Raw genomic sequence first — 13,455 nt, 5'->3', positions numbered from 1 at the left:
ATAGCACGTACAGAGGCTGTTATAGCTAAATTTCTTTCCTCGAGTAAACTATTTAAGCTTTAATTATCGCCATAAAAACACTTTCACTCCCCCCTCTTCCTCCGTTTTCCCGCCATTCTTTTCAAATTCATAGTAATGTCTTTCCCATTAAGAAAGAAATGATCAATCTATTAAATGTTCTCAGAGGGAAATTTCCCTCGATTTGTTTGAATTGAAAGTTCTCCTCATTCAGTCGAGAATACGCCGGAAGACACGGCGAGGCTGGCTCGTAGGGGATCTTCCAAAATGACTAACTGGAATAGGACATAATTATGAACACTTAAAAATTATGAACGATACGACAGGGAACTTATAATGATACTATAGTCACGTGTAGTATAACAAGCAAACAAACAAACACACATACACACACACAACCTCCCCACTCCCCCACCCACAAACAAGTCCCACGGTATATGTCTGTGTGGTCAGTGGATGAGATGAAAATAAAAACAATTTTGATTTCAGTTTGTTTCATAAAGTGTTTCTCTAAACGTTCTCCAGGGAAAAACAAAATAATGTACATTCGCTCGACGTGCGTCATTCATTATTTCTCGGAACATACGTGTTCTGTGAAACAATAAATATTAAAACGTGGTATTAAGTTATTTCTTTATGATCTATTTATTTAGAGATATAGAAGACATGAAACACATATTATTACAAGTAACAGATAACAAGGAAACAATTATGATGTGAACAAGGAACGGTCAAATAAGGGTGACCTCTATACTAAAGCCAAAAGCATATCATTTCAATAAAAAAAAAAACACATTGTATATCAACTGTATATATATACATATACATATAATTCTAATCTGAAATACAAACATGATTGTAGAATCCCTTAAAGTCCTCTCGTAACAAATGAAAACAAACTATTTCACTACATTTTCAAACTACTTATCGTTTAGTTCGGCAGGTTGATCGAACTTGGGTGTTTGTGTACTATGTCTTTGAACTGATTCGTTTTCCTTCGACGTACGTCACTCTATTCATCAGCCAAACTATATGTTGATATTTCATCACAAAAAAAGGAAAGAAATATGGGCACCATCATCATAAATAAGAGTTAGCGATATAAACCAGAAAATTCGTCGACTAATATGAAGTTTTGTTTCGTCATGCACATAAATTTGATGATGACTTTTTGCTAGCCTATATGGTAATTTACTCGACTCAGTTCTTCAAATTCTAACCAACGGTACCTTACTTGATATCATAAATGTTCCGGAAATGGCTCTAATCGTCCCAATTTTCACACCATTTTGATTCATTAAACAAATACGTAATATCACTTAACTTGCTTTGCAAATAAAACTGCTTCACTTGGCCCTTTTTGGCACTTTTGTTTATAAGATATCCGGCTTAATATGACAATGTTTTGAGAAAACATAGCCATGTTTTTTCTTAGTGTTTGTTTGCCTTGTTCCTATTTTCATTTGTTAATGCTTAGAAACCTTTGTTTTAGGCGCGTGTGTCCCCCACACTTCAAATTTTTGACACGACAGCTTAAAATCGTTTATTTTTCTTCTTATGTGTTTGTTTGCTTTGTTTCTATTTTCCTTTGTTAAGCGCTTAGAAACTTTTGTATTAGGCGCTATATAAATGTTATTTATGATTATTATTATTTATTATGAAACCAGACGAACCAACTATCTTCCTTTTCAGTACCAGGTATTATAAAACTTAATGTCAATGAATGTAGACATAAGGAAGACTATTACAATATATATAGACACAATTAACATTATCCAGCTATTTCGAATGTCCAATCAATCTTTTGACTTCTTCAATTTCCCAGATGTATAAACTTCGCCAGTCTGTTCCTATTAAATTATCAAACAACTTTTCAAGAACAGTTATTTTTAACACAAATCACGCTTCTCTGTACTTGCTTACATCTCGAGAATGTATACCCCTGATGTGACAAAAGTATATAAACGATACGATAGAATTACGATGGCAATTTCACATAAGAATACTTTTCTTCAAGAAAATTCCCCCAAGATGTAAAGCCTGGATCACAGCAACCAAACAACGTGATCCCCTCTCTCTCAACCCCCAGTCCCCTTACATGGAGATTGTAAGCACGTAATGTGATGTATCACAATTCCCGTTTGAAAGGGAAGAGATACTATACATGATCTCGGTTAAAGGTTAAATGTCAAAGGTTGATGAGCAGCGATCTACTGTATACTGGTGTATCAAGACTGAAAAGAACAGGCTGGTATAGACATAGTCGTACAAAAACAAATAGCGCAAGATAGTGTCGTCATGAAAGCCAAAAGTGTTCATCATGATTAATCATTCCTGAGTGACTGACGTCGATTTATGTTTTTAATAAACTTGCTGAGAATGTTCTTCGTCTGTATGAATCAAAACCACACACATTATCAGAGAGGCGTCTTTGTATGGCAAAGATGTGAATTATTTAAAATTGGTCATATTTTGTGAATGCATCTTGTAACAGGAGAGTAAATGTTGTCATCATGCCCCATCGAGCTGGACAAAAAGAAAACGATTTTGGCAGCTTCTTTTTCATACTATTTTCATCCTTTATTCCCCAGAGGAAAATATATTTATCTTAAGAAAGAAGTGCATTTTCATTATTTAACTTCTTATAAATGCAGAGAACATTGAAGTTAAGCAAACATTTCAAATGCATCATTTTCAAGGATTTGTAAAAGTAAGTTGACCTGACGTTTCGATCCTAGATGGATCCTCATCAGAGGCTGAATGACAACTAACAGAAGGAACAAATACAAGCACAGAATACAGACAGGTTAATGAGCAAGTCCAAAAATAAATAGAAGTAAGAGGATTAGTATACAAGGGAAGGAGAGAAGAAAGAAACCAACAGGGGGAAGAGGAGAGGTAGGAGATTAACTGTAGAGGGACAAAGAGAAGATATAGGGAAGAGGAGAGGGAATAAACTGCAGAAGGACAAAGATAGAATGGTGTGGAGAATAAAAGGTGGAAGAGAGCTACGAGAAGAGGAGTGACAGAGGGGGAAACAAGGGGAGATGTCCTTCCTGAATGGAGCGAGGGCGTTGCATCCACAATCTCTCACTGCTGATACGTACTAAGCCAGGACGGCTACCTACCTGGACATGTCATTAATGGTATGGTTGGGAAGGTTAAAGTGTACTCCAACCGGGGTCTCAGTCTTCATGGTGTTGAATGTACATCTGTGACCATAGAACCGCTTCTTGAAGGTGGTTTTGGTTTCACTAACGTACTGGATGCCGCAAACCCTAAAAGATATCAGATAGAAGACATTAGAGGTTGTTCAGGTGATGTGGCACTTAGTCTTGTGTGTGAGTTGCATGCTGTGGCTGGTGATGGAATTGGATTCAACAATGTGGTGGCTGCAGATGATGCATCTCGAAGTACGATCACATTTGAAAGTAACATGCTGGATAGTTGTAGGGTTAGAACTTAGAGGTGGAACAGCAGCACGCACAAGAAGGTCCCGTACGTTGCGTGGACATCTGTAGGCGATGGCGGGTTTTTCAGGGACAGCTCATTAGTGTCTATCTGAAGTGACGAGAATGTTGTGGTTGTTAGTGGTGATTTGCTGAAGAGGAGGAAGATTTGGGTGGAAAGTAACAACCAGAGGGAGCTTGTAGTCGCAATCTCTTCCCTTTGTGACCTTCAATGCCCACGTAGATGATCTTGATAGGGAGCGGACTCTCCGAATGGCTTCACGCACCCCTATGGCACAATCGCCCCCAATAAGTTTTTTTTTCTAAAACATATGTATGAAGAATGATGGAGGAATTGTTACAGCAAATGCCAAGAAGACGAAGTGCTTGACTGTAGGCAATTCCAGACTTGCAGTGGCGAGGATGGCAGCTAGAAGACTGGAGATACTGGTGTGTGTCTGTGGGCTTGGTGTATAATTCAGTGGAGAGAGAACCTTGCTCCTTGCGAACAGTCACATCGAGGAAGTAAACCTGTTGGTGAATGTAATGGTGCTGTGGAAGAAATTGATGTGATTGATGGATGAGCAGGCTATCTTCATCAGTTAAAGTCCAGGCACTCTTACCTTTACACATGCTCTTACACGGGCTCCTCAGTGGATAAGCAGTTTGCTAACAGTTTTGTTTCATTTTGATCTTTTAAGGATAATATAACATGAAGATGATCTTAGGAAAGTAAGAGATCCACTTCTCGGAACAAGAGGGAGTTAAGCTTGTCAATTTAACTTTACATTAAATTAATCACATCTCTATTTAGGAACACTTTATTGAATGGCGATGTCAATTAATATTGCAGAATATCTTTTCTCTCTCTCTCTCTTTAAAGTAAGTATCACATTATGTTGCACCAGAATGTGCCTTCAACTACTGATACTCTCTCCACCCATCTCTCTATCTCTCTCTCTGCGACCTAATACCCTTACAGTGGAACTGTGTATGACAATTTTACAGAATATGGTAGTTACTATGCAGTAACACATGCAAGTACTTTTTTTTTTAAAGAAAGTCAACGAAGATGGAAAGAGCTGGGCAAAGGAAAAGCAACAACTTGATTTAACCTCAACCTAAGTCACCTTACATAAAGACTGTATCCGTATGATCGGGACGAGCTTACGCCATTAATGATTATCAAGAGTCCCTTATAAAGGGAATAGTTACTACACATGATCAGGTTGAAGGTTGGTGAGCGATCTACTATGTACTGTTAACATAGAGACTGTATCCGTATGATCAGGACGATGTTACGTCAACACTGAGTATCATGAGTCCCTTAGGAAGGGAATAGTTACTACACATGATCATGTTGTATAGGTTGGTGAGCGATCTGCTGTGTACAATTTACATATGATTTTAGTTAATAAGAAAGGGAATAGTTACTACACAGGATCAGTTTGAAGGTCGGTAAGCGATCTACTATATGTACTGTTTACATCGAGAATGTATCCGTATGATCAGGAATATGTTACGTCATTAATGATTATCACGAGTCCCTTGGAAAGGGAATATATATACTTCACATGATGGTATGTGTTATACATCAGCACAGTTGTTACACTCGTGTAACACATATACTAACAATCGATACCTTCAAAATACTGGTGCAATATACAGGCATTATATTGTTTTATTTCTCTCATAAGAGTCCTCTGGGCGGATTGCACATGTTGACGCCATTCCATTCCTGAACACAGGACAGCTCGCCATCGCTTATTAAATCTAACCAATGCTAACATATAGGCCTAGATGTTAATGCATCCAAGTAATTGTATTTCAAAGTAAAAAAATGCTATTCAAATGCATATGGTCAATGGAATCAACAAATACTGAAATAATTCCCCAACATGTGTCTGTACTGTAGACGAACAGGATGTGAAACCGAGAAACTAGCATGGAACAAAACAGCCTACACCCAATAACACATCTCAGGCAGGCCTTGCGAAAGATAATCACTTCTCGGTCTTCTGGCTAAGATCATATATAGTATCTGTCCCCTTTCTCAAAGGGACATGTGAGACCCATTTGGCGATGATTCGGATTGAGAGTGGGTCAGTTTGGCTGTTTGGTTGTTTGGTTGTTTGGTTGTCTGGTTGTTTGGTTGTTGGGTTGTTTGGTGTTCGTGCCCTGCAGGTTCTATCTTGGGTAACTTTTCTTAAAATAAAAGGACCTAATGTTTGCACTTTACAATAGTCAACTTACTACATCACTGATCTAGGATGTTTGTTATGTATTTACTCCTAAATTTCAGACTCTTTACGCAAGACCTGAAGTTTGGACAAGTTGTTTTCTTACATATTGTGCTTTCCAAGTCCAATGCAATCGAACTGACAGTATGAACAACTATGAATATCATGTTTCTATCAGAAAATGGTTAGGAACTGTTATCATTGTTAGTGGGAGTACTTTCCAGCAGGACATGAGAGGACAGTATAGAGCAGAGATAGCAATAGAATTTTGTCCCAAACTGGCTGTCCGATTCTTGTAGGCAAATAGCCGGGTTTGTATATTTGCTGAGACAATGTAATAGGTCAGTTTAAAGTGTGGAATTTTTCATGACATGAGAGTTCCTCCAAGGTCTTCGCATCCGACATGTAGCGGGGGGAGTAATTATACCACCTTGCTGTACTTCCAATGTAAACACACTTACCATCAAGCTTGTATTGAGTTCGTACTCGGCGTACTCATTCATATTACAGAACAGTTGACGGTAGTCGTATACTCACACTCATTGGTTTGCAAGAGTACCCGCGGTACTTCGAAATCCAATATACATGGAAAAATTACTCGATATTACAGCCCTGTACTCGTACAAATTTAACAAATGAGACTTTCCCACTTGTACTCTTACCCATGATGTTGTACTCTTACCCATGCTGTTGTACTCGTACCCATGCTGTTGTTCTTGTACCCATGCTGTTGTACTTTACCCATGCTGTTGTACTTGTACCCGTGCTGTTGTACTTGTGCCCGTGCTGTTGTACTTGGACCCGTGCTGTTGTACTGTACTCATGCTGTTGTACTTGTACTCATGCTGTTGTACTTGTACCCATGCTGTTGTACTCGTACCTATGCTGTTGTACTTGTACCTATGCTGTTGTACTCGTACCCATGCTGTTGTACTCGTACCCATGCTGTTGTTCTTGTACCCATGCTGTTGTACTTTACCCATGCTGTTGTACTTGTACCCATGCTGTTTTACTTGTAATCATGCTGTTGTACTTGTACCCATGCTGTTGTACTCGGCCCCATGCTGTTGTACTTGTACTCATGCTGTTGTACTTGTACCCATGCTGTTGTACTTGTACCCATGCTGTTGTACTTGTACCCATGCTGTTGTACTTGTACCCATGCTGTTGTACTTGTACTCATGCTGTTGTACTTGTACCCATGCTGTTGTACTCGTACTCATGCTGTTGTACGTGTACCCATGCTGTTGTACTCGTACCCATGCTGTTGTTCTTGTAAACATGCTGTTGTACTTGTACTCATGCGGTTGTACTTGTACCCATGCTGTTGTACGTGTACCCATGCTGTTGTACTCTTACCCATGATGTTGTACTCGTACTCATGCTGTTGTACCCCTACCCATGCTGTTGTACTCTTACCAATGATGTTGTACTCGTACTCATGCTGTTGTACCCCTACCCATGCTGTTGTACTCTTACCCATGATGTTGTACTCGTACTCATGCTGTTGTACCCCTACCCATGCTGTTGTACTCTTACCCATGATGTTGTACTCGTACTCATGCTGTTGTACCCCTACCCATGCTGTTGTACTCTTACCCATGATGTTGTACTCGTACTCATGCTGTTGTACTTGTACTGAGAATCTGTTTACAATTCATTTTAATCCTAAAGTATTATTTGTGTGACGCAACCATGGAACCATTAAACCAATGGAATTATTAGAGAAACTCCCTGATGAAACAGGGCGGTAAAGTTTCGCCATATCTAGACAGTTACAAGCCGTTTCGCTTTTTAAGGCCATTTTCTCGTTTCCAGGAATATTCTGCTGAAAACAAAAGCAATGTGCAATGTACGTAAGCATCTTCTACGTAAAGTGATACCGTTGTTGATAAATTGTCCTCATTTGTTGTTTTGGCAACGAGCTTTGCCTTGTCAGCATACTAAATAATACAGAGATACCGACTGGCAGCTTTCCTTATCCATCTTGCTTCGTGGAAGATCTGACGTGGAGAGTAAAATCAGCCGATCGGCGTTAATCTGATTGGTTTGGCCCAATCTCTCCTATTGACTGGAGCAAAACGTCCCTTACTGTATGTGGGTGTGTGTGGGTGGGTGGGTGGGGGTGGGGATGTTTGAGATAAGATGTTATGTCGTCTGCGTAAGTAGACTAAAGGGTGCGGCGGTTTCCTGTCCCATTTAATATACTTTTCTTTGCTATTGTAAAACTGGTGTTGTATTTTGCAACTTTTTGAAACAATGTTGGAGAATTTACAACTGATTAGGTTGTGCCATGCAAAAAGTTATATGTACGTGATTTTAAACTTGTGGGAGATGAGCGAAGGCCCCCTCCCTCTCCCCCTCCCCCAGGAATCTACGTGGATGCTAACATACCAATGGAAGTCACGTCAATCTTACTATATTCAAATTCAAGCTTGTTTTTTTTTTTTTTTAAAGACAATGATATGTAATGGATGAACAATAACATCATAATTCTGATAAATGTTAGAAACCTCTATAAGTGTAGTTTTTCCCTAAAAAGAAATTGGTTACAAAACATTCACATTGTGTTTACTTACATATCGTGGAGCAGTACGTAACTTATCTTCTAGCTTTTATGATTACTGAAAAAGTTTAAAGCGAGTTTAGTTCACAAACGTAACTCTGTCATGTACGAAATGTCTGTAATTATTCGGATTTTCCATCATGAATATGCATGTTTAATAATTCCAGTTTGAATTATCTCAATCACACTAAAGGTAGTTTATTTAATATATATATGTATATATGTGTGTGTCTGTTGGCGTGTGTTGGAAAGTAAGATATATCCACAAGAGAAAATGAAAAAAAAATGATACTTTCATTTCCAACTTTATAACTTAGAACGTTAAATCAGTTACAAAATATTTCGAGCGTTAACTCAGCTCTTCTTCACTTGCAGTAGTCTGCAAGTATCATTTTTTTCCCCTTTTTCTCTTGTGGATATATGTAAATATATATATATATATATATATATATATATATATATATATATATATATATATATATATATATATATGTATGTATATATATATGTATATGTATATGTATATATATGTATATATATATATATATATATATATATATATATATACATATATATACATATATATATATATATATACATATGTATATATATATATATATACATATATATACATAAATATATATATATATATATACATACATACATATATATATATATATATATATATATATATATATATATATATATATCATGATTCCAAATGCAAATGATCAGAGTGAAATCATAGGCCATTCAAGAAATGCATTATGTAGAGAATGCTACCTATATGATTTAATCCCTCCTTATATTTCTCCAATAATTTGAACATTGACTCTCATCTTTGATGCTATTAACTCAAACATGTATGTTGTCATCAACATCATTAACTGTACCTACCGAAAATGAGAAACATGAGTGTTAATTCTACACCTCGTTATGTGTACATGCATGTGACACGTACTCCTCATGCTTCTCCAACATAGCTTACGTACACTACCATATGCGCATGCGTAGTTTGAACCACGTCACGGTTTGTAAGAAATATTAAAATATCTGAATTTGTTAACACTTTTATTTTTGTTATTTGAACAGTTTGAACTCAAAATTCTCCTTTTAATCGACTTCTATACCAAGGGAAGGTTAGGCATATATCTTGCATATAGTTTACATAAAGCCTACTAACTGTTACCATGTCATTTTAATCGTCGACGTAGAATAAGAAGGGCTGAAAAATTAAAGAAAAAACTAGTTACTCATGTCCATGTGGGAATTGCATCATACGGCAACACGATTATCTGGTTTGGCTTGTTGTCAAACATGCAAATCGATCTATATTATCTTTGCTTTCATTCTGTGAGCCAAGTTTTGTAATGGGTTGCAAACTAAACATTGTTTAATTACACAATACCTGGCACTTATATATACCTTTATGCATTAGAAAATTGATTTCAAGTTGAGCGCGAAATTATAAGTTTTAATGAAGTATACGACGTACTATATAGATGAGGTGAAGTCCCAAATAGGGTATTTAGCTTGTAACATTGTTTTTATTAATATAAGTATAAAGTCATTCGTATCCGCTTTCGTCTCCCTGTCTTGTGTATTGACGTAGGTGCGGCAGGCTAGGATAATACGAGAGGGGAAAAGAGTCCACGTATAGGGTATGGAAGATCATGGATCCGTGTGTCTATAGACGCTTCCATCAGTGACCCACATTGTTCAACCAAAATAAAAAGTAAATAATATGTAGACATTCATATATATATATATATATATATATATATATATATATATATATATATATATATATATACTATATACACCCATATACTAATCACCCATATACTAATATACACCCATATACTAATATACACCCATATACTAATATACTAATATACACACATATAAATATATACACCCATATACTAATCACAAAATGAATAACATTTCATTTTCTTTTATAATTATAACCATTATAACCAAATATTTATTTAAATGGAGAGTCCAGAAGTAACTGTTTCTTATTGCCTGTATTTACACGTTTTATACAGTTAATAACCTGTAAATTCCCAGTGACAATGTTCTTATTAAATGTGTTCATGCATTAATAACGCATTGATACAGTATAGGTCCTTACAAAACATTTATTAACACCATCCTATTCCATTACACTCAAACCAATAAACATGAAATGTCAAGTTTGTATTAAATAGATGCATAATTAACTCAATGAATGTCTCTTAGAAAACATTGATTTTGATTAAATAACATTATTTTATAAACATTATATACTATCCATTTCAAACCAATTATATTAGAATTGTTCAGCTTGCATTAATGGAATGAGTAAATACATAACGCAATTGCTCCTTGCAAAAATATATTATAATACTGCAATTTCGATTTAATAAACACATGAAAACAGTTATACAGTTTTTGTTGAAGCAAGCTTTCAGGATATTTTCTGAAATAAATGTTGTAATAATGATACCAGAATATATCAATCTCATATTATCAAGGTAGCCTGTATATGTTTCTGACATACATTGTAATACATATTTTTATAGTCATAATTTCGAATTTCATTAAAACTGTTTTCAATTAACACTTACAAATCATTTTTTTTAAGATTAGTGAAAAATCTAAATTAAATACCTTACATTTACTGTAATACATTTCAAAACCATTCGCCCGCAGTATTGTACGCATTACATACCAAACCTATTACCTGTATAGCCTATAGGCCTAAATTACAAATAATTAAGCTATTACTCAGTTCTATACATTCCAGTACAAGTGTGTATGGAAATGACTAAGATAGTCGCTTTCAAAAAGATGTTATAAAATTATTGTTTGAACTACTAAATCTAACTTAACACCTCATATTTAATTATATGAAAGTTTGTAGTACAGTGTGTATTACAAACAAGAATATATATGTAAATTACAGATAATTAAGTAATAGCTCATTTCTGTACATATGAATACAACTTAAATATGGTCATAATTTTCGTAAGTGCATATAAGTATATATTGTGACATGTTACACATCACTGTTAATTAACTCAACTAAATAAAACTCTCAAGTTTACTGTTGTAAATTATCAACTTATTGTAAATATTTTACTAAATTCTGCTTGCTGCTCTTTAAGCTCAGTTAAATTCTTTCCTCTCTGTAATTATTAATATTTTGAGTACTTCGTTGGATAGTCGTCATAATTTTAATAATTAAGAAGTTCTATGCAATTACATGAAGTCACATATTGTTATAGTTTTATGACTATACAAATTGATTTCTCACAGTAACTGTATAAATTTGATGGATATTCTACTTGCTGTAGTAATGTAACGCTGTTAATTCTTCCTCTACATAACAACATGACTATTAATTTCATATTATACATCAGACTCTTTCAAATATTACAGATAATATGGTAAAATAAAGTTACTGTACATTCGACTAAAATTGATAATGATCATAATTTCAAAATTGTACAAGTCGTTCAAAAGGGTACATTTACATGCTATATACATAATCGATAATATATATAATGCATATATATATATATATATATATATATATATATATATATATATATATATATATATATGTCTATATATATATATATATTTATATATATAAATATATATATATATATATATATATATATATATATATAAAGTGATATTTATAGGGTGATATTTTATTTTAATTGAATTTTACTGTTGGAACCTTTTATGACATATTTTTCTCTGTATCACTGTCCATTCTTTCTGTACATAAAACTATAGGGACTTGTTCACCAGACAAAGTGAAAATTGGCTAGTTCTCTTTTTCGTGCTCATTTCTCTCTATATCTCTCTTTCTCTTTCTCAAAGTCCTTTTACAAGTTGTGTTCTGTCTTAGACTAGTTTCCCTTTCAACCTTTCTCTCTTAAGAACAACCTACAATTCACCAACTGTCTGTACAAACAACCTATTGTTTAACTCAATACAATACTAGATAATTTTACATAACAAAACAGAATGGTTGGGCAAACAACAGGATGGCACTTTTGGCCTAATACATAACTTAGCAGGTGTAAAATTTCTACACTGCTTTATCCTCTAGAAGAGCACTGTTAAATCTTCCATTACATAACACCAAGTATATTAATTTCATATTATACACTAGACTATTAATTATTACATATAATAAGGTATTATTCGTTCCTGTTCATTCGATTATAGTTTATTATAATCATAATTTTGCACAAGTCGTTTAGCAGGGATCATTTACATGCTATAGACATATTCGATTATATCTAAGCACACACACACACACACACCCGCATATATATATATATATATATATATATATATATATATATATATATATATAGGCATATATATAGGCATTTATATATATATATATATATATATATATATATAGGCATTTATATATATATATATATATATATATATATATATATATTAATAGAGAAAGAGATTTTTTCTTTAATATAATTTTTCTGTTGGAAATGATGGAAATGATGAAAAACTGTTGGAAATGACACAAGTTTCTCTGTATCACTGTCCACTCTTTTATGTACATATATATATACATATATAATTATAAGCACTGTTGAATTGTGTTTATGTATATAGCATTCATTACACATTTACCCAGGCCTATCAATAAAGTATATCTTGTTTGTGTTACATTGTATTATAATACGTCCACTGACGTCAGATCCTTCAAATCGTTAACGGTCCAGGTTTAAATTTGAAAGACGTTGTCAGGTTTATTTCCTTGTAGACCACCTGCTCCGTGATTCTTATGAACTTAAATGTTAAGACAACCAGAGCAGTGATTTCAAGAAATTGCAGCCATCATTTATGGTCATTTAACACATGATTGATTTCACACTTTCATATATACTGTGCTATAACTATCTTGAATTAATTAGTAAGAATATTTATAATTAATTGTATAATATAAAACCTTTTATGATTGTATTACCATTAAAGCAAAGAAACGTTAGGGTATCAGAACTCCCTGGGCCACTTGATCGTATTTTATTACATTTTTAAAAGTATTTCCAACGACCAAGAAAAAAGGTCAAAAGTATGTCCCTCTGGCAATATAGACTAGTTTGATATGTCAGCCCTAAGTTGTAATCGCAAATCTTTTCAAGTCATG

Source organism: Apostichopus japonicus, chromosome 9 (assembly GCF_037975245.1).
Source record: "Apostichopus japonicus isolate 1M-3 chromosome 9, ASM3797524v1, whole genome shotgun sequence".
NCBI classification, from domain to species: domain Eukaryota; kingdom Metazoa; phylum Echinodermata; class Holothuroidea; order Aspidochirotida; family Stichopodidae; genus Apostichopus; species Apostichopus japonicus.
Note: the sequence above shows the minus strand (reverse complement) of the source record.